The following is a 22,442-nucleotide window of genomic DNA, read 5'->3' on the forward strand; positions in this document are numbered from 1 at the left end:
TTTACATCTGTCTTGGGCCTGCCAACTAAAATAAAAACACAGCCTAAAACTTGAGAGTTATGTTTAATTTGGTGGACATTTCTGAGGACTTGCACCCCTTTGAGCCCGGGATGACAGTGTCTCAGATGCTCTGAGGGACTGCTCCAAAGAGGTAGGGGAGGGGCTAGGATATATAGGAGTTTTACAACAAAGACAGGTAGTCGGAACATCAAAAGGTTACTGTTAACTAAAGAAAACCAGGCATCTCAAGTTAAAGAATTTAGCGCTTTTCTATGTACGGGAGGGAGCAAATGTCTGGGCTCATTGGCATCATTCCTTTGACAAGCACCTAGCCATCTAGGGTCAGCATCCTGTCTCTTCCCCTCCTGAGTCCCCTCAGGCGGCACCGCTGCGGGTGGGAGCAGAGGCCGGGCTGCTGACTTGTCTGCATCCCAAGTTGGCGGCAGCCGCTGAGGACTTGAGGGCCACAGCACTCTGTTTACTGATACGGCTTTTGCAGTGTTTTTTGTCCACAGTCACTGGAGAATGACGTTATTTTGCCACCTATGACAAATAATTTCTAAATATGATGCAGCCATTACTAAAAATAAGCTTTTGAGGAGAAACATTATCTCTTCTGGGGAAAGAAGTACCATATCCCTGAAAGTAAGTAGTAGAGGCAATCCTAAGAGATGAGGAAATGCTGGACTGTCTGCTGAACCAGACAGACACACGGACACTGTGCAGGAGAGGGAACCAGGCTGACCAGAAGGCTAGTTATGGAAAACAGCTCTAGGTGCAGAAATTTTTCCAAGAAGAGAGTAGACTCAAAGTGAAGAAGAAGTGTATACCCTGGATCAGCTCACTCACCATTTTATTCAGGCTAGTGGATCATTACCTAACGCAAACTGACAGGTTGAAGAAAATCAGAAGTAGAAGAAAATACTCTCATAACAGGAATTGTCTGTTTTCAATGTCTCTACTTCTGTTTCTTCCATTCTCTCTCGGTCCTGCTCCAGCATGGCTTCTGCCTTCATCTCTCCACTAACATTTCTTCTGTCACCATCACTAATGCCCTGAATGTTGCTGGATCAGACTGTTGTCAGAGTTGCTCTAGGTGTTTGCTCACAACCTGCCAACTCCCACCATTAGCAGGAGTGTCCTTGCTCAGCACTTGCCACCCGTCCCCCACAGCCTTTAGCACAAGTGAACGTAAATCTTTAAGTTAGTGATCAGAGTTAAGAAAAGAAGCTACAAACAGAAAAAAAAAAAAAAAAAAAAAAAGGATGGAACCAAGATGGTAATGAATCTGACCTCAGACAGACCCTGCTTCGTTATGTGTTGATTTTATGTTTTGTTTTTTTTTTTTTAAAGTTTTATTTGGGGAGGGTAATTAGGTCTATTTATTTAATAATTTTTTAAATGGAGGTACTGGGGATTGAACCCAGGACCTCATGCATGCTGAGCATGTGCTCTACCACTTGAGCTATAGCCTCCCCCTTTACTACACTATCATATTAAATGACACATCTACTGGCAGCTGTGATTGAACATTAAGGACCAAAAAAGGCTACAAAGGGGATGACACCCCACTCCCTCGACAAAGCCCTGCCCCTTCCCGGTAGACGGATGCATCAGCCTCCCCATCACTAGCCTTGCTCCTCCTCTCTTTGTCTTCACTCTTTAAAATTAAATCCTTCTCGCCAGGTGGGTGGACAGTTGATCTGTGAGCTTAGTTCCTGCTTCTCTAAAAGCCATTGAATAAATCTTGTGCTGTGTCGATCTCAGCTTTGGTTTTATTATTCTCCTCCTTGAACCCAAAAGGGAAAAGAACCCTCCCCTGATGAAGTAGAGACCTTGCAGGGCTGGGGGCCCTGAGCAGGATCCATCTGACTTAATTCGGTAACAAAGATCACCTTCTGGTTCTTTTACCTAACCTATGAGCTGCATTTAATTCGGCTGATTATTCCCTTCTCTTTCAATTGTTTCTTCACATGGCTTCCAGGAAATCACTCTTTCCTAAAGTTCTTCCTACTACTTATTTCCATCATGGCCTCTACAGCTGGGCCCTCAGCCTCCTGAATGCTTAATATTGTAGCATCTGTGGCTTAGTACTGGGTCCTCTTTGTCATACATCCTCTCCGTGATCTCATCTAGTCTCATGTTTCTAAATACCAACTAGTCACTAATGACTTTCAGAGTGTGCCTCCAGCCTGACTTTCCATGATGAACTCCAGACACCTGTCCAACTGCCTTCTCAGCCTATCTTCTTGGTTATCTTGGAGGAATCTGAAACATAAATATCCAAAATGGAATTTCTGAACTTTTCCCACAAATCTGCTCTACTTGAAGTCTCACCCATTTCAGTTAATGGGCATTCAACTCCTTAATTGCTCAGGCCAAAAACCTAACGTTCAGTCTGTAAGCAAGTATTGGATTTTTTATTTGTGCTTAACTACGAATTACAATGGCTATATAGGAGCTGAAACTGAGAGGTTAAGATATAGATGGGGGAGGCATTTCACTATTTATGTCAATATTTTTTAAATATAGGAATGTTATTACCCATACTAAAGTTAAAGGTAAAATTTCATAGGCTGAAGTAAATATGGACACCTTACTCATCAAGGACGATGACATATAAGATGTTAACATATTATCTTCAGGAGAAGAAAAAAAGTTGCAAATGTCCATCTTTTACAAGGAAAAGTTAGAATGTTATCATTTGTGTAATGACCCATACCATAAGAACAACACAATCTTTTAAGTTTATAATTTGCTGCAAGTAAACAGTTTATATAGATGAGGTGCTGGAAAAAAATCAATATTTATTAATCAATTTCTGTGAGTACTTACTGCTTCTTGTGTCACAAATCAATAGTACTTATCTGCTAAATAGCTCATAAAATTCAGATGAGCAATAAAGCCTGAGAATTAAGGGCAACCCCAACTTGATATCATTCTTCCTCTTTTAACTGCTGTCCTTAAATTGCAAAACATAACAAACTACATTTTAATATTTATATTTTTAACTATAATTTCTGCTTCAAATATATTTTTGTTATATTTCAAAATATGCGATGGTAAGATCCCCTAGGAACAGACTAATAAAATGCTAATTAAAAATACTGAAAAGAGTTTCATCAATAATCCCATGGTGTAGGGTAGAGAGAATTAAGAAAGAAAAATAGAGAGATGACTTTCCCTTTAATCAGTGGTAGAGATGCTGTGTTCTGCTCTCAGCCCGACATGTAAAGGGCTTGGAAGTCACCTCTCCCAGTACAGACTGAAAATAAAGTACTTCTTGGGCCTGTTAGACAATTAGGGTCACAGGGCAAATAGTCACCCTGAAATCTGGAGAGAAAGGTGAATATAGAGAATCTCAGCCGAGATCAGCTTACTGAGAGCAGACGACATGGTAGCCATAAAGTGGCTGGAATATTAAAATTATTTTGACAAATTGCTGCAAGCTTAGTTTGCACTAACCAGCATGAGAGCCAGAAATTCCTGGGGCTACAGTCACAGGGAGACCCTGCACTTTCATGGGTTTTATTTCCAGGGAAGCTATTAGGTTCTCGTGGTGAAGCTCAAAGACAGATCCCTCCACATTTCTGGCAGGGGAAGTGGAAAGGTAACCATTTTGAAAAATGTCCATAGCATGACAAAGAACTTCTCTCCAAGGGAAACAACTTTACCAGAACCTTATCTACCCCAGGGGAAAGGTGGTTAGCCAAGCCCAGTTCTGGCTTCCTGTCTCCCTAAGGGGAGGAGGAAAAAAGGCCAAGAACACAAAGTGAAGGTCACAGCCCAGGAACACAGGCCACTCTTTGACATAAATCATAGCAATATTTCTTGGGACCTGTTTCCAAAGGCAAAGGTTAAAAAAAAAAAAAAAAAAGGAAAAATAAACAAATCAGACCTAATTAGACAAAAACACAGCAAAGGAAACCATCAACAAAACAAAAAGACAACCTATGAATTGGAGAAAACACTTGCAAATAATATGACCAATAAATGGTTAACATCCAAAATGTATAAACAGCTCATACAACTTAATTAAAAAAAAAAAAAGATACAAGATGGGCAAAAGAACTGAATAGATATTTTCCCAAGGAAGACATTCAGATGGCAACAGGTACATGAAAAAATGCCCCATATTGCTAATTATTAGAGAAGTGCAAATACGAACCACAATGAGCTATCACCTCACATCTGTCAGAATGGCTATCATTGAAAAGAACGCAAATATATGTTGGCAAGGATGTGGAGAAAAAGGAACCCTACTACACCACTGGTGGGAATGTAAATTAATGTAGCCACTATGGAAGATAGTATAAAGATTCCTCAAAAAACTAAAAACAAACAAACAAAAAAAATAGAACTGCCATATGACCCAGCAATTACACTCCTGGGTATATATCCAGAGGGAACTCTATACTGCTCTGCCCCCATTATTTCATTTAATTCTCATCAAAACCCTACAAATTGGGTTTTATTTTTCACATTTAGCAAAGGAAGACACTGAGGCTTATAGAAGTTAGGTCATTTGCCTGAGGACATAGGCTCACATTACAAGAGCAGAACCTGGAATCAGTCTGTCTGACTCCCAGATTTGTTTTTTACACTGCAAAAATCAATGGCATTAAAGTCAGACAACAAGGACATGGTTTTTGTAGAAGATGCCTATTATATCATCTATAAAATAATACAAAAATCGTGACAATAAAATAACATGACAACCCGCAGCACCTAACTCATTGCTTTACCATCATACTTCATAATTATTGAGCAAATATTTATTGAGCTCCTACTATGCTCTTTGCTCAGCATTATGCACCTAATCAATCAGATTAATCTTACGCTAGCTCCAAAGCAAAGGCCAGTCCAATACTTTATATTCGTTTTCCTTCATGGGGCTATATTTCTGTCTGGGTTGTTTTCTCTGCCAACACAGCTTAACTCTGCCCTTGCTCCTAAAGAAACAACATTCATCTTATGATTTGGGCTGTGGAATGACAGCAGGCTACTGTTGTTTTGTTTTCCCAGGTGAGGAATGAGCACGTTCACAACACCGCAGAGGAAACCAAAATCCTCTTTCTGGCCAAAAAATCTCCCTTCCACTTTCTTTTTCAGTTTTTGAACACAGCAGCTGCTCTGAATTTAACTGAAGCAGGGAATATTGTCAGAATGGAAACAGAATTAATTAAAATAGTCTGCCGAGTCCCAGGCCAAATTTGCTGTTACAAGTTAAAGCAAAGAGAACATGATACTGTGTTGTTTACAAGACGGAGGTGATTTCCTGGGGTTATTTTTAAACCGTTAACAGAACTTCTCTGTCTTTGTCCGGACCTCCACAGACCGGGACTCACTTTTAGAACATAATTATTAGAGCCAGCATGATGTGTGAGCAAGAGAATTTAGTTTGATAGATAAAGCTATTAAAATAATACAACTCACATGTTTCACTGACTATTAAAACATTACTGTCTGACTTTAAAAGGCGTGAAAAACTGAGAGAAGTATATGTAACTGGGTTACCAACTACTACTACTCAACTACAACTACAACTACTCAGGATTTTAGTCTTTTTAAAACACAAAATTTTACACAGTTGAGACCTAAGCTGAAACAGTGTTTTAACTTAGCATCTGACTATGAGCATTTCCGCAGTCTTCACAGACATTACTTACTTTGGCTGGACAAAGGATGTCCCATATATATGTATATATTTTTTTTGTATAGTTTCCCTATGGTGAATCATTTAAAGAAATTCAACTCTAACGTATTTATCCAGAAACATTTTTGGCATTAGACACTTTGGTAATTTTATTGTTTAAAATAAGCAGTATCTTTATTTTATTTTCACTCATAAATATTTGTGAACAGTTTCAACTAACTGGCAAACTGTATCCTCCACAGACAAGCTCAGGGTTCTGATGAAAAGGGTCCTTGTGCCTCTTTAATAAGTCCCCGCATTTACCATCAGACGCTCTCATTGTGGGACATATAAATGTACAAAATATGTGTGCTCTAGACGTGTGTGTCTGTAAGTGGGATGAGGATGTCTGGGGAAGAGTCATACTTGCAATTTTCTCCTTTTACTATTTTTTAAATGCCATTTAGTCTTGTGAGATTGCTTCACACTCGGAGTTTCTTGTGGTAGAGCCCAAGTTTAAGCCTTTTCCTCTCGCCTGTAGTATAGTTATTGGGATTCCTCCCCCCCAAAAGGTATAATCTTCATAAACCCCTTACTTACAGCCACGAGGAAAACTGGACTGAATCCTTAAGAAATATCTCTGGCATTTACGTATCACATCCTTCTTTCGTGCCTATTCTTGCTCTTACCTGTTTCTTGAAAAGAAACCTAATCCAGGGTGATGGACTTTGAAATTAAGAGAGGAAAATAAGTGCAATAGATAAAGCACAAAAGAAGATTAGTACAGTATTAATTTAGCTAGCTTCATACCTGCCGACAGGAACAAGAGCAACCCATTTATTAATTGACAAATGAAGCATATTTGCACTGGTTTGAAAGTATGCGTTAATGGGGAGACTTAACTTTGCGTACCAATCATTTCTGTTGGACAAATACCAAGTGGAGTTTACTTGAAGGCTAGTGAGCCCAGAAAAGAGTGCGGGGCCTGAGTGGTAGATGCCAACCACAGAATTTTTTCTTTTCAGTACAACAAGCCTTATGTAGCAAGTTCTCATCCTTTCAAAGTGCTCTATGGCATCATTCTGCCAGTTATAAACGTGTTCCTTTTAAAATACCTATTTCCATGTCACAGAAAGTAAAATGCTGACAAAATATCACAACTAGAGAGTCATTATGTAAACTGAACGTCCCTTCAAATTCCCTCTGCTTCTTTCTGGATGAAAATCCGTGTGAAAATTGTACACTGTATTCCCTGCACTCCTGTATTCCCTGTCATAGTCTCTTGTACATTAAACAGATGAGGAAAGGAAAAGCGTTTTCTCCCTCACGCATGCCTGTTTTCTCCTTTGTGAGCATTTTTGACTCTCCTCCCTTCTGTGAAAGTGCCAAGGTAGTGATGTCAAAGTGACCACCGCTGACGAAAGGCAACCACTGGTGAGGGATCAGGTCAGTTTCGTTTTGTAGTATACTCGGAAGATTTTGACCTGGTTTCAGCATATTATATTTTTGATATGCTATTTTATTATACATTTAGTATTCTGAAAAATGCAGCTTTAAGTGAGGTTCCAGTAGACTAAGCAGTGCATTTTTAATGAAAAGGAGAGAGAACAATGCACTGGGTATCCCTTCACATCACCTGTGTGTGTATTGATGATTATGATACTTGAAATGCTACTGGAAAAGAACTTAGTACAGAATTGGGTATATCTTATGTGCAGAAGAAATGTTAATAAAATAAATTATCCTAAAGAAAATATGTTTAAAATATGTCTTTACCAAAATGTAAATATACCTATTTAATTCATTTTCCTATACTTCTGAAATGTTTAAGTTCATTCAAAAAGTCATTCAAAAAGATAACGTCATTCAAAAATGATTGTTTTCTTCTTCACTTAAGAGAACTGAGGATATATTTAAGTAGAAGGACCTGACCAAGGATTCCTCCATTCAAACGGTGATTGGAGTAGGGACAATTGTGTCCTCTCAGACTGTTCTTAAACTTCACTTTTCTATATGGACATACTGGGTCTTAACTACTTAAAGCATCATTTCATCATGGTTAGATAGAAAACACAGTGATCGCAATGAAATTTGCAAAACTATATTCAACATTTTTCTGCTTTGAAATTTTAAAGCACCCAGAGCATATCTTAATTTTGAAATGCCAATTAGAATAGATACAAAGAAAATAGATTTTCATTTCCCTACAAAATACAAATATGTAATTATATCATAATCAAATTCAAATCATGGACATTAATCCAGGGAAAATATTTGAAATTCACATACCAGACAAATGGTTTGGCATCATTTTTTGAAAGTCTACCTGACACTTCCCAGGATATCGAATAAATATTTTCAATTTAGCATTCTTAAAACTGTAACTCTTGATTTGTAAGACAAACAAACAAAACCCTTCCCTTCTAGATTTTTCCTGTGTCAGTTAATGATAACTTTCATACATATCAGTAACTCAAAGTCTATATTGCAAATGTGTGAAACAACTTCACTGAGTGGGGTAAGGAAAAAGGTGCTGAACTAAGTAACTTTGGAAGTCAGTGGATAATTTAAAGACTAAAGAAACTATAAGTAACAGCTTACTCTAGGTGATAGAATTGTTTCCCCAGGAGTACAAGATACCAATTTTGAAACCATGTGTGTATATGAATACTGGAATTGAGCAATTAAATCAAGAGTCTCACTGCTGGTGTGGGAGTTTACAGATAAGCAATGAGGAGATGCCTAGAATTATCCATATGGTAATGGATTAGAGTTGGAGACATCTCATGGATTTGTATATAGTTCAATACAAATATAGATAGACACATATAGAAGTATTTATGGATCTATGTGTGTATATATATATATGGGTTGGTAATATCCTTGTTCTACCCTTGGAAGGCCTAGAAGTGATGATAACTCACTAACAATGAGCATACCTCGCTCTTGGTTTCTAATGCTATTCTCCAATTTTTCTCATGATTAGATTGAGGTTATGCATCTTGGGAGGAAACTACAGGGGTAAAGTGTCATTCCTGTCATACTCTGTCAAGGATACATTCCATGGATATGCATTTACTGGTAAAAAGGCTGATTCAAAACTACAACAGAGAATATTTAAGAGAAGACTGAAGAATTTCATAGTGCCAGAAAGTCAGGTTTTGCTCAAAAAAAAAAAAAAATCATAACAAAACCCAAACTGAACCAAACTAAAATGGAAAAATCTACATAAATGAGAGTCTACCAAAGAGACATAGGAGCCCACTGAGAGAACTCCAAATGACGAAGGTGGAACAAAATGAATAACATAATATTGTAATGGAACTCAAACTTTAAAACAAATTTGCATTAGTCCTTACTGATGTAAATAAATGATTTATTAAAGAAATAAATGGGAGAGTAGATAAATCTTCGTGTAAATAACTTACGGTGTTACTCCATACTTAACGGTTGGGGGACATGACCCCCCACTCTTTAACTGTGGCTTATAGAGAGTGACTTCCTCACAAAGAACATCGCCTGGAAATGGGGTGGGAGGAATTCCTTAACGGTGGAGAAACCTGACAATCAGCATGTCATCCAGGTGATTAAAGTTAACATCAGCAGTGAAGTTCATGTCGACAGACTGTGATGTGACTCTGAGATCTTCTTCCCTGAAACCCATAATCACAGTGTAAGCATGAGAAAAAAATCCCAATAGAGGGACATTCTACAAAATATCTGAGGAGTACTCTTCAAACCTGTCAAGGTCATCAGAAACAAGGACAGTCTGAGAAACTGGCACAGCCATGAGCTGCTAAGGAGACATGACCACTAAACACAGTAACTAAATGTAATATAATCTCCTGGATTGGATCCTGGACCCGGAAAAGGGACGTTAGTTTAAAAAGGAAGCAAATTTGCATAAAATATGACTTTATTTAATACTAGTGTACCACTATTGATCCCTTGGTTGTGATAAATGCAGCACATCAGTTACATTAGTTACATATTAATTAATATAAGATTTTAAGAATAGGAGACAGTGATTGTGGGGTACGTGGGAACTCTTTGTATCATCTATGCAATTTTTCTGTATATCAAAAATTATCCTCAAATAAAAAGTTCATTTAAAAAACACATTTTAAAAAATATGAAGCAAGCCAGATATAAAAGGATACATACCACAAAGACCCATTTGTGGGAAGGTCTAGGAAGCACTATTCTGATCTCCAGAGACATCAGCTTATTTGCAGTTATCTGGGGCCAAGGATGGAAATTGGAGAACTGACTGTATTGATATTAAGGTATATTTGGGGGTGATAGAAACATTCTGTATATTATTGTCACATCAGTATGTATATGTATGTATTTATCAGAACCCATCAAACTCTACAGTTAAATTGTGTGCATCTTATTGTATGTAAATTATACCTCAAAAAAGTAAATTTATTTTTAAAAAGAAGAAAAAATAATCCCTTTTCAAATATGCATACTACAATCACACTCCTGGGAGGAAAGACTATCATATAAAACTGAGAAAATATTTATTTATTTCTTCAAGTATCTTAAATTGTGGTAGAAAAAAGCCAATAAATGATTTATTTCACCTTCCTTCAAAAAAATTTTTTTTAAGGATTAGAGACTTTCTTCTGTAATTTTGCTTTAACCTTTTTATTCTATGGCTACTCCCTTTGTGAAAAACAATTTTCTCTGAGGGCCTGGAAATAATAATTCACAGAATTCATTGTGCTATACCAAATTAAAATAATAGAACTAGCAGTTTATGTGGATAGAATATATATTTCAAGTAATATAAAGAGATTCATACATGCCATTTAATCTTGGTCTGAAAGCCTCCCCAATTTAATAAGATGTCAAGAGAGCTATTAATAACAGAGGGCTGAGCACATAGTGAAGCGTAGGTGCTGACTTCTTAAGCAGGAAAAGAACAGCTTTTTAATTGGACTGGATGCTGTTTTGCTAAAGTCACCAGGAAAAAAAAAAATTATGCTTTGGCAGCAAAATACGTCCTCTCCATACCAATGATACAGAATGGAAGAGAAAAATGTCTGTTCCTCTCTGTAGGGACTATTGAAAATCATATGTGATCATTCAGGTTACATGTATTTACTGGTGTCAGTGAGGTGCAGAACAGTACATTGGACGTGAGGATCCATTTTACTACTGTAAATCCCTCTCGTGCCTGGTGGAAACCAAGTCAATGATAATCTCAAGCAAAGAAAAGTGTGTTTTCTATTTCCTTGCAGAGTCTCCAAGTGATGTAGACTTCTGTGCGTGCTAGGATTTTAAAGAATGAGGTGATATTTGCATTGAATAAAGGTCATATGCAGTTTTACTTGAAATAGAAGCAAATTTTCTTTTATCCTAAAAATATTCCAGCCCCATAAATATCCTAATCAGAAAGCTGCTCGTGTGAGTCAGATGCTGGAATTACCAAATGACCTGCGTAACATCTATATGAATGCCAAACAGTATCATTAAAATGTCTTCTTCTTTTCTATCTCCCCTTCCCCCCACCAAAAACAAATTCATAATTACCTACATAAACAAAAAAGATAAAATACTTTATTTTGATAACTCGTCCATATTTCCCTCTGAGATACTGCACTTCAATAAAATGAATGTTCAGAATGTCATTGTCATGAAAATGTTTTCATCATAATTAAGGAGGCATTTGCTGATTCAAGTCAAACTTTCCTCAGATCTAAAATGAAGATATTTAGTTGTCTTGCTTAAAAAATGGTAACTATGCAGCCTTGAAATTAGTGCAAAGGTATCATTTACTACATAAAAGCTCAATAAAATAAAGAATGCCAATAGAGCTATAAACAGGAAATTTTATACCATGTTGTCCAATGGACTCTAGATTCAGATAAGGTCAATTAATTCAAAGCACATGTTTCAATTGAAATGATCTGCTTAAGACTGAATGCCAAGATATTGGAAACTATTTTCAGTGGAATGGAATAGAAGGCTGTATTTTAAAAGTTTTAAGTAGAACTTGTAAAATAAGTTGATAAGTTTTTAAATCAACATTGTATTGAAAGTTCATGCTTGGGTTGTCCCCTGACCGCTAAGTTGCGATCATATATAACAAAGATGGAGAAAGTGAGGAAAACATCTCAGTGTACCAACAGCACAAATGGAAGACAAAGCAGAAATTCCTGTGAAAACTGTGGGCCGGCTGAGCTGTGGGTCTGGAAGTAGAATCAGAGAGAGGAGAGTTTAATCTGAGAGAGTTTACTCTGCAGAGTAAGAGACTAAAAGTGACCCACGTGGGGTGGGGGATGAGAGGTGCTCACTCTTTGAAACAAGGAGTAAAATGCAAATAAAAAGAGGCTGCAATGAGCTAGGGGTGTTTGCTCTCTGGGTCTCAGGCTTCTGTAAAGGTTCATTCCAAGGGAGATATTAATAACTGCCTTACAGCCAGAGCCTCCGTCACCTCACCAGTATAACAAGACGGTCAAGAATGAGCCCCATGGGGGCCAGATGAAGGCAACAGATGAAATCTAAACAGCAGATGCAATAAAAACTTCTAAGGCTTATTAAAAGTTTATGAGCCCAGAACTGCTCTTAGTGACTTACACTTACTACCTTATTTCATCTTAACACTCCTAACGGGGAGCCCAAGTAGGACCCTGCGTTCAAGGTGGATCTGCCAAGAAAAAATCCAAAACGCATTCGAAAAGCAAAGACAGAGAAAGAGTGAACAATGTTTTATCACTCTAGATAGGATTGAAACCATAGGTCAATGTGAAAATAACTTTTTTCATTTAGGATTTCCTCCTTTCCCCAAAACAACACAAAAAATTGAAGGAAAGGGTATCTTTAAATATATATAAACAGAATTATAGGAAGAAATGCAACAGCAGCTGTTAGATATGAAAGGGACCTATGAAAAATTCCTATAAATGAGAAATATGTTCAAAATATTTTAAAGATAAAATATATGTACAAATATAAAATGCATTCTATATAATACATATGTATACAACATATACTGTCACATAATATATACATATAGAATAATGTATACCTATAGTATTATTTATATAGTATGTATTTTTATACTGTAACTGTATCATATGTGTATATATGCATATAATTTATAATATACCTCTATCTCTCTCTATATATATATCAATGGCAGATAAACAATTTTCAAAGTACACTATATATGAATTCTCTAGAAGTAAGAATTCAAGAGTATCGAACCACACATCTTAGATACTCTGTATTGAAACTAAAAAACATAAAAGTCAAGAAAAATAATCTTAGATGCTAACATAAAGAAAAGAGATTACCTAAAAATAAAGGACAGAAAATAAAAGACAGTTAGATGGACAACACTGTTTCATTTGCATTGATATATTCCAGAAAGCAATGGAATAAAATATTCTGAATGCTGAGAGAAAATAACTATCACCTATAATATATTTAGCTAAAGATATATTCAAGAATTAGAGCAGAGAGCAATAGCTGACCCCCTAGAGATACATAAAGCCAGAGAAAATAAATGGAAAGTGGTTAAGAACAGATGCCCTGTAGCTGGAAAGCTGGGTGTGAATCTAGGTTCTGCCACTTATTAGCTCTGTAAGCTCGGGCAAGTTACTTAACCTTTCTGTTCCTCTATTTTTCATCTGTAAAATAAGGATAATGTGTGCTTTGGTATTGTTATGAGTATTGAATGAGTTAATATAGGCATAGCACCTTGAAATGCTGCATGGTACATAATTAATATGATATATGGTATATATATGATGAGTGTGTGTGTATATGTGGATGTATATGGATATGGATATTGATCAACTATTAATGTAAAAAATTATGCTTCTTGTGTTGTGATCAACTATTAATGTAAAAATTATGCTTCTTGTGTTAAAAAGTGAAAAGTTCAAGATAATATTACATCACAATGAAACAATGGAAAATGTAACAGTGAGCGACAATATTGCAGAGTAGCTATGCACACAGAAAATGAAACCAGATGGCCTGGATTCCAATCCTGGTTTCCATCTGACTGACAGTATAACCTTGAAGATGTCAGTTAATCTCTCTGTCTCATTTTCTTCATGGAAAAAACAATGGTTATAATAATAGTAATAGAGACCTCATTGGGTTAAACATTAAATTCATTTAATATGAGACATATCTGGCATATATTGCCATATAACAATTAGGTTGTTTTATGTATCATTTAAAGTAAATATGTTGGATCTACATGTATCACATGAATAAAAATCAAAGTCTGAATGTTAATGAATGAGAGACACATCGTAGAATAATACACGATTGATTCCATTATTGAAAAAAAATTTTAATTTCTTGACTGCATATTGTTGCACTCATATGAAGTAACACTACATAAACATGTATAGATGAGAAAAAGACATGGGATATGAAGGGGCAAAAAGGCTATAAAGATCTTAAAGAGAAAGATTTCTTAAAAAAAGATCTGAAGCAAATAACACAACTTGTTTTATATTTGTTTAATCTGATTGCTGAATATTGGTTCTTCAATTCAATTATTATAATTCTCTAATTTCTGAATATTGAAATAACTTATTTTAAAACATATAAAATAAAGCAAACTGTTCTATGCTTTTCTGTACTCTGAATAGTTTAATAATATAGGTTGTTAGAGCTCGTCTGTTAAATCGTCTGGATCTGATATATTTTTCAGTTGTAGATTTTTAACTCCTTGTGAATTTCCTGTGTATTTCAATGTGTGTGAGTATCACTAAAATAAGATCTCAGTCACGGTGCTGCTACAAGGAGAGCCAATAGGTCTTGGTAAAAGGATCTGAATTTGTCTTGTTCTGGTAATTTGCACATTCTTAGGGTGTAAATAAATATATTTGGGAATCTTAGATGAATGCTGTAAAACTCTGAATCATGACACAGAAAAGTGGATGGCCTAGGGTATGTGCCCTTTAAATGATAGCTAAGAGCATTATTACATCATTGTAATGGATATTAACTCCTTTTTACATTTGGTTCCCAGAAAGTAAGTTTCAGATCCTAATTTGATATACCGTATTGCAGCATGCCTTCACAGAAAGAAGGCATAGAACAGAAGCAGGGAAGAGTAGCTAGTCTCTGTGGGAGTTATAGATCTTGAGCGCTGGCATTCTGACATTGAACTAAAGGCCAGAAAAACAGATTTCTAAGGTGACAGGGCCTAGTGCTAACTCTCTTGACCTTGACAAAATCACTGAGCTAACAGGAGAGCTGTGAAAGATAGATGGAGAGTAATTCTCAAGTAAAATCCTGATTTCACCTCTGACCTCCCATAATATTTCCTTTACAAAACTTCTGTTGCCAACTTTTATAATGTCAGATTTCTCCAAACATCTGGTATAATTAAGTTTAGTTAATAAGTTGCCTTGAAAATATTTAGAAAATACCCAATTGTTCGACTAACTGTAGAATACCAATATGAAAGAGTAAAAATCTTGATCATAAATCTTTAAAAATGTACTCATTTTATTTATGTAATCATTCAAAATAAATATACTTACCATCAAGTTTCAGTCTGTACCTGCCACATCAAAGGCACCATGCTGTGGACAGGGGTCACAAAGCTGAGCAAGACCGAGGCCAACAGAGGGGACAGATATTTAAACTAATAATCATAACAAGTTGTGATGTTAGTAGCGATATTAGTAGCAACTGTGGAGGGACATAGGAGGAAAAGCCACTTGAAAAGGCTAAAAAGTAAAACTAGAAATAAGCTCATAAGATCTAGAACCATGCTTACAAGCTAGTTCGTGCTTTAGTGCAAAGATAAGAATGATTTCTAATTAGTCTTTCAATTGCTTAGTCCTCAATGTGTGCTTCTAAATGCAAAAGTGTGCTTAAAAGCAGTTTCTGTCTCCATTAACTTAAGTACCCTCTCTAATCTTCTTTAAACTATTAAACTTACTTTCATAAAGCTTTTCTTCATAGATAACATAAAGGTAAATGAGGAATTTGAGTTAATGGAAAAGTACAGCCTTTCTCATATTAATCTCTCCCAGCAAACAGATCCTCAGTGTGGAGAGCCTCATATGCCTCTGAACTGAAGGCCAGAATTCTCCCCTGAATACACAGGACCAATATGGAAGGTTTTGGTCATTTCTGAAACCATTCAATTAAGTTCTATAAAACTATTCCAATATTGTTTTGTTTTATGTAAGAATTTCTGAGAAAAGCTGGAATGATAAAATAGATTTTAAAGTTTATTGTAATTGTTAGAATTACATATACCCTTAACAACTAAATGTTCTGGGTTTTTAAGACTTGAGTTTCCCTTATTGTCACAAATGATAAAATAGGAACCCACTTACTTTAAAATTTTAACTCGTGAGTATCACTGGTTTCCTCACTTACTAAAACTTAGCAAAAATAGTTGCAGTGTTCACATAAACACCCAGGCTTTTACTTGACTCCTAAAAATTAAAAAGGTCATGTACAAAATTCTAGCTTCTGGTAATGGCAGAGTGGCCTAGAACACTGCTGCTAGTAATAGACTTTGAACAAACTGCTTAAAGAACTTAACGCAGGCAGAAGCCAGAGAGGACATGACCCTTGAAGGGCCCACGTTGATGCCCCTTGGGGCACTCCCCAGTCCTCACAGCAAACCAAAGATAACATTCAAGTATAAAGCCACTGCCTTATGGGATTGAAGAGTCAATGTTTGGATTTCAGGACTGTTACAGAGGCTGGAAAAATAGGGAAACAGCAGTATCTCAGAAAGGGAGAACCACAGACAAGAAACCCCAAAAATCTTCATCCAAAATCTCCACCCACCCCTGATGGACTTATGGGCTCCAACAATCCAAGGAGCCCAGAGGGAAAACAATACCTACAAGGTTGAAAGCGCTGAGCAAAGATGTTAACAGTTTCCTAGTGAAAGACAGAGTTTGAAGTTTAATCCTTCCAAGTTGATGAGGGACTAATTGGGAGTTCAAGATTTGCAGATACTAATGTATATAAAATAGATGAACAAGTTTATACTGTACAGCACAGGGAAATATATTCAATATCTTGTAGTAGCTTATGGTGAAGAATATGAAAATGAATATATGTATGTTCATGTATGACTGAAGCATTGTGCTGTACACCAGAAATTGACACGACATTGTAAACTGACTTTAATACTTCAATTAAAAGAAAAATATATATATATATATATACAAAAATATATATATATGTATATACAAAAAAAATAAAATAGTGAAAGAAAGAGGCTTGGTAAACACACCAGGCTTTTCATTAATGCTGCAGGTGTGTTATAACCTAGGACTAAGGGATTTAGGCATGAAGGCAAATCTACTGTCAGAGATTGTGGGAGGATCGTGGGAAGAGGAGAGAGAATGGAAATATGAGCTGAGAAATACAGTTTTCCAGTTTTTCCTAAAACATGAGAAGTGGATTCTGAAAACTGTGATTGGTGATTTTTATTTCAAATGAAGGAAAATTCTAGAATGATTTACTAAATACTTCAGATGGATTACATATTTTACAGGGAACTCAGTTTCCTCTCCCACTGACTCTCACAGCATGCTTGTAAGTCCAAATGTATAACGTTTTATGGTGATTTTGGTAATATCTGAAACTTGTAAAAGATAGAAGCTCACAAATTCCCCTTCTAGACCATTTTTCTACAGTAATAGTCTCACAAGTGGTGTACAGATATGTGGACAATGATGTTTATTGAAATTTTTTGAAGTAGTAAAATATTGTAAAGAATCTAAAAATCATCAATAAATAAATGCATCAGAAGGCTTGTCAGAAACAGATTGCTCACTCCAATTGTGTAACTTGAGAATTTAATAAGGGAACCATCTAAAAACGTGTTGGCAAGGTGTGAGCCAGGTAAATGGGAAATGGTGCTAGAAATAGTGGAAACAGTTATCTCTTCAGTGCCTGAAAAGGGGAAGAGAAGAAGGGTTCCCCAGAGACAAAGAGAGAGGACCAGCTTCACATTTGGTCACGGGATGTAGCCAATAAAAACAAACCTTAAGCGAGGGAGGGCAGCTCTTCTTCCTCGCTCCAACGTGTTGCCGCTGTGTCTGCTTGTGGCTCAACCACACCGAAAGTCAAGCGGTCAGGGAGCCTGTTGATGTGGTCGATGCGTGCCAGCCTCCCAGGACACCGAAGCAGGTGGAAAAGGGTGGGAAATAAATCTGGAAAGACAAATAGAAGATATCTATACTTGATATACATCACAATGCAGCTTGCATTATTCCATTAAAATAAATCAATGTATTTAAAGTGAAAAACGCCAGTAGCGGAGCAGGATGAAAGTACTGAGTAGTTAGGTGTGTGCATTAATAAACAGTAGACATATGATGGATGTTATAAAACAGCTGTATATTCTGTTTATAGCCAAACTCATAGATACAGGGTACATCTCTATCTGTATATTTGAATATGAATATAAAATAAAATATGTTTGAAAATATATATGGCAGACTGTTAACAGTGTTACCTCTAAGGAGTTGCTGCGTCTGTGCATTGGAGAGAGTGAAAGTCTCTTATGTTTTATCATTGTGTAGCTTTTGTTTTTATAATGAGAACACATTACTTTTATCATTATTTTTTAAACATGTAGATAAAAGAAGATAACATACAGCATGAGGAGAAAAAAATAAGAAAGCCATGGTCACTATGCTCATGCAAAATTCCAGTAAGAAGACACTCTGCCATCTCATTCACCTTTTACACAGGCTTACTAACCTTGAAGGTGAGAGAAATGCGGTAGCAACATATTTGAAGGTTTCTCAAGTGATCACTGAGGACAAGCTAAAGAAATGTGTTTGAGTATCATACATATTTGGGTGATCATACACTGAGGAATGTCTGAACCCCAAACCTGAGTGACATCTCTGATGGGGTGCTCCATCTTCTGCCCTGCTTTGATTGCTTTTACATCAATGACATATCTAGTTATTAAATGACTTGGTGGCTCAGACATAGTACTGATCAAGATACATAACCTCATGACTGAATGAGGAGCCAAAAAAGTGCTGACAAGCAGAGCAACAGACCAATCAGATAATACATCATCTGACATAAATGTAAGTTGCAATAAAACAAAATTACTTACGTACATCGGGATCCAGTAACTATGGGCTTCACAGCAGCATGTGTTTAACTTGAATCAATTCAGTAAGTGTCAACAGTATGAATTGGCTCATTCCAAAACTCAGTTGATTTACACCACATTCATAATACAATAGTTGCCAGGAGGCTAATCAGATTGTACTAAGAATTTTTGATTAAGTGGAGAATGCGCAGAGAAGAACACTGGTGCAGTAGCAGAGTTTTAAAGTCATACATTGTGGACACTGGCTAGAAGACCTGTCTTGATGTTAGCCTGAGGTAAACCACGTGATAAAGACCATAGGGGCTGGATCGAATGTAGAAGACTCCAGCCTTTTGGTGTGGTCCTAGAGTTAAGGCCAACGGATCACGGATACGCAGAGATAGATTCCAGCTCAATACAAAGAAGACATACCCAACAGACTGTTCTGACCGGAATGGACTGCCTTAGGACTAATGAGCTTTTGGGACATAATTTGTAGATGAGATTCAAGCAACTGGCTCCCTTCGGATGCTTTCTGCCCTGGGATTCTGTGGTTCCACGTACTTCCTGTTTTTTCATAAATGAAAATATGGCTTCCTCTGGTCTCCACATCAGCACAGTGATGCTGAATTTATATCGTTCTGGTTTTCATCCTCACCATATGAAGAGCGCCGAGGATGTGAGGGGAATTCATAATAAAAGAGCCGGTTTATTGGGCTGCTGATTCCTGTTAACCTGCTGGTGAAATTCCTCCCCGTTTTCAGTGTTCCTCCTGGATTCTCCTTTTCAATACACACATAATTTTCTATCTGTAAATATCCCTGCTTGCCTTTCCTATACCTTTTATCTTTCTCTCCTCGGGAGTCTCACTGCTGAAGCCTTATCTTTCCGGAACTGTTTACCTCCTCTGAGTTGCTAAGTTTTGCTTCTGAACTTCTCTTTGACTACGCGGTGACTGACACTCCCCTCTGCTGACCTCTTGTTAACAATGCCTTTTATTCTCTTTTCATTATGGATTATCTGAGGAATATGCCATTCAATCTTTCCAACTTTTAAACCTCTTCTTATATTACTATCATTAAGTTTTATTCATTTATTTCCCTTTAAAGAACACTTTTCAATATGTCCTAAGTATTTCTTATCATTTCACCAAAAATGTATTTAAATTATGAAGGACTATTTGTAATGTGAAATATTTTCCTATATCTGTAATACATGGCTAATTTATTTCCCCAAACATGCAAGAGACTTTTCCTGTCTGTATTTCTCTATTACCAAACTTTTTTCTCCCCACGGAGAAGAGATATTCAACTTATGGATGTTTAACAACTATTAGAAAAGATACACTGTGAAACTCATAGCTTTGCTCTAATAATTCATGCATAATCATTTGAGGAAAGATGGTACAATCCAGTAAAAACTAGCTTATTCTTGGCCAGTTGAACATATGGGAAGTCCAGAAGAATGTACAAAGAGATTTGATATTTGAACCATATATTTGATACATATATTTGTCTGACTCATATATTTGAAGCCATGAAGTGTTTGTTGGGTGGGTTTTGCATGGGCTGTCCAAAGTGGCTTTTTGAGTTTACATAATTTGCCTTAAGCTCCTAAGTAGACCTAGGGCTAATGTTTTAGAGTCTCAGGATGCTCCACAGAGTCAGCCTCCTTCCCATCAGTAAGGAAGATGCTGCCCTTGTTTAGGGATTCCTCCCACCAGGGCATCAAAGATCCACGAACCCTGGCTCTTCTAGACACTAGCTTCCACAGACTGTCAGTCATTGATTCAACACCAAAACAGGATTTACTTCCGGACTCATCTCCTATTAGACGCAGAATCATTTGCTCCATGTGGCAATGAAATATAAAATGAGTTGAGTATCTTCAGTACAAGCTTGGGTCCCAGAAAGACAGGAAGGGGAGGTGAGAAAAGAAACAAAACAGATTCTGCACAACAATAATACATGGTGATTCTCTACGTTTTTCAAATTCAGTATTTGGAGACCAGTTTGATACTCCAATGAATCAGCCTTTCCAGTTGGAATTTCAGTTTATTTCTTTCAACCTGGATATACCATCTACAGTGTTTGCAGTATATTCTGTGCCCTCTGGGTGTTCACAGTATAATAGGAGGGTGACACTTGGAAAGGGGGTGTTTCAGTGCACTCTTAAGATTCTTCCAACTTGGTGGAAGAGGTGTATCAGAATTTTAGGGGTATGCAGAGGGAAGAAAGGAAAAAAAGGAAGGGACTTACTATTTATTAAAGGACTATTTACTAAAGTCCATTTAGCAGAAATACTAATTGAGAACGTAGTGTTTGAAGTGGAAAAAGCTCCAGAGAGGTAGTGATAATTTAGTTGTTAGAGGATCCTGCTGCCAGTAATTACTGCCTTAAGGCTAGAGAGGAAGTGAGAGAGATAGAGAAGCTTGTGCAAAGGATATGCAGGCTTTTCCACCGTCCTGGCTGGGAGCATGAAGAGCAAGGAGCAGAGCATTTATTTTAAGATTGGTCAAGAGTAGTGGCCTTGCTTGCTTTCTTCATGCATGAACTGTCACCTCTATGAAATATTCCCTGATTGCTCCCTTCCTCTCTGCCTCCACAAGATGTATGCGTGTTTTTCTTAAATTTGACCATATCTATTTACAAGCACAGGCAAATATGATGACAACGACAATGGTGTCCTTACCATTAACACCATATTCATTCTCATCTTCTTACCCAATCACAAGGTTGCCACACTCCAAAATGTGGTCATTCCTATAATGTATGGAAATGATAAAAGCCAGGCAGGTTCTTATAAATGCTAATTTATTTCCATCCAAAAGAATTTTGTTTTCTTAACTATAAGGAAACTCTCTAACAGCCCTATACACAATTCCAGTGCCTCAGTGACAGCTGCCTTTCTGATAAATTCCTGACCTGCGGGTCCACATGGTGTTTCCGTTCCCAAACCCCAAATTCCAAGGATCAGTCTTTCTTGGTGGATGTCAGGATGTGAGTAATCTAAAGGTGGCTGCCCTGAGACCAGTGTGCTACATGCAGCTTATGAACTCAGGCCAGGAAGGGACAGGGACTTTTCATGTGAGTACGGTGCCATCTCTCCATTTCTTCCACAGACACATTCCCTGCACACAAAATATCAAAAGAAATGGGTATTTGGGGAATTAATGGCTTCATTTCATTAATACAAAAGTTAAACCAAAACCACTAGAGCAGAATAATATATCAAGTAGAAATGTTTCAGCTTAATTACCACTCACATTCCTACTGGATTGACAGAGCATAGTTACTTGAGGGGATGGTTTCAGTTATCCAGGTACAAAGATGGATTTGCACATCAGGATCCCAGCAGACCTCCATCAGAGTCAAGTTATGAGGGCGGAAAGCACGACGTACAAGTTAGCTGATAGATGTCTCTAACTGTGCTCTCTAAATCAAGTTTTTGGCCATGTTCCTATTTAATTAAGCAACCAGACTGTAACAGGGAAGATGGTTCAGTTCAGCCCTGATGATGCACTATCTGGAGAGTGACGCGTTAAGCCGCGACCCATCAGGATAAACTGAAAGGCATGGCTTCACGGAAAAGGATTCTTTGGTGTCGATATGCAGCAGTTCTGTTGTGTTTCCTGCACAGACATCACATTCCATACAGCTCTGTGAAACATGAGCAGAGTTCCCTTTCCTAATATGCTTCTGAATAATAAAATAGAGCGCGATCTTTTCTAAA

At 37.0% G+C, this 22,442-nt stretch overlaps 1 long non-coding RNA gene across 2 annotated transcripts in view; it reads left to right on the forward strand.

Annotated features, from left to right (window-relative positions):
* LOC123613622 (uncharacterized) overlaps nt 1–22,442 on the forward strand; it is a 520,235-nt gene that overhangs the window by 413,338 nt on the left and 84,455 nt on the right. The gene's annotated exons all lie outside the window — the stretch shown is intronic.

This window comes from Camelus bactrianus, chromosome 8 (assembly GCF_048773025.1).
Source record: "Camelus bactrianus isolate YW-2024 breed Bactrian camel chromosome 8, ASM4877302v1, whole genome shotgun sequence".
Taxonomy (NCBI): Eukaryota; Metazoa; Chordata; class Mammalia; order Artiodactyla; family Camelidae; genus Camelus; species Camelus bactrianus.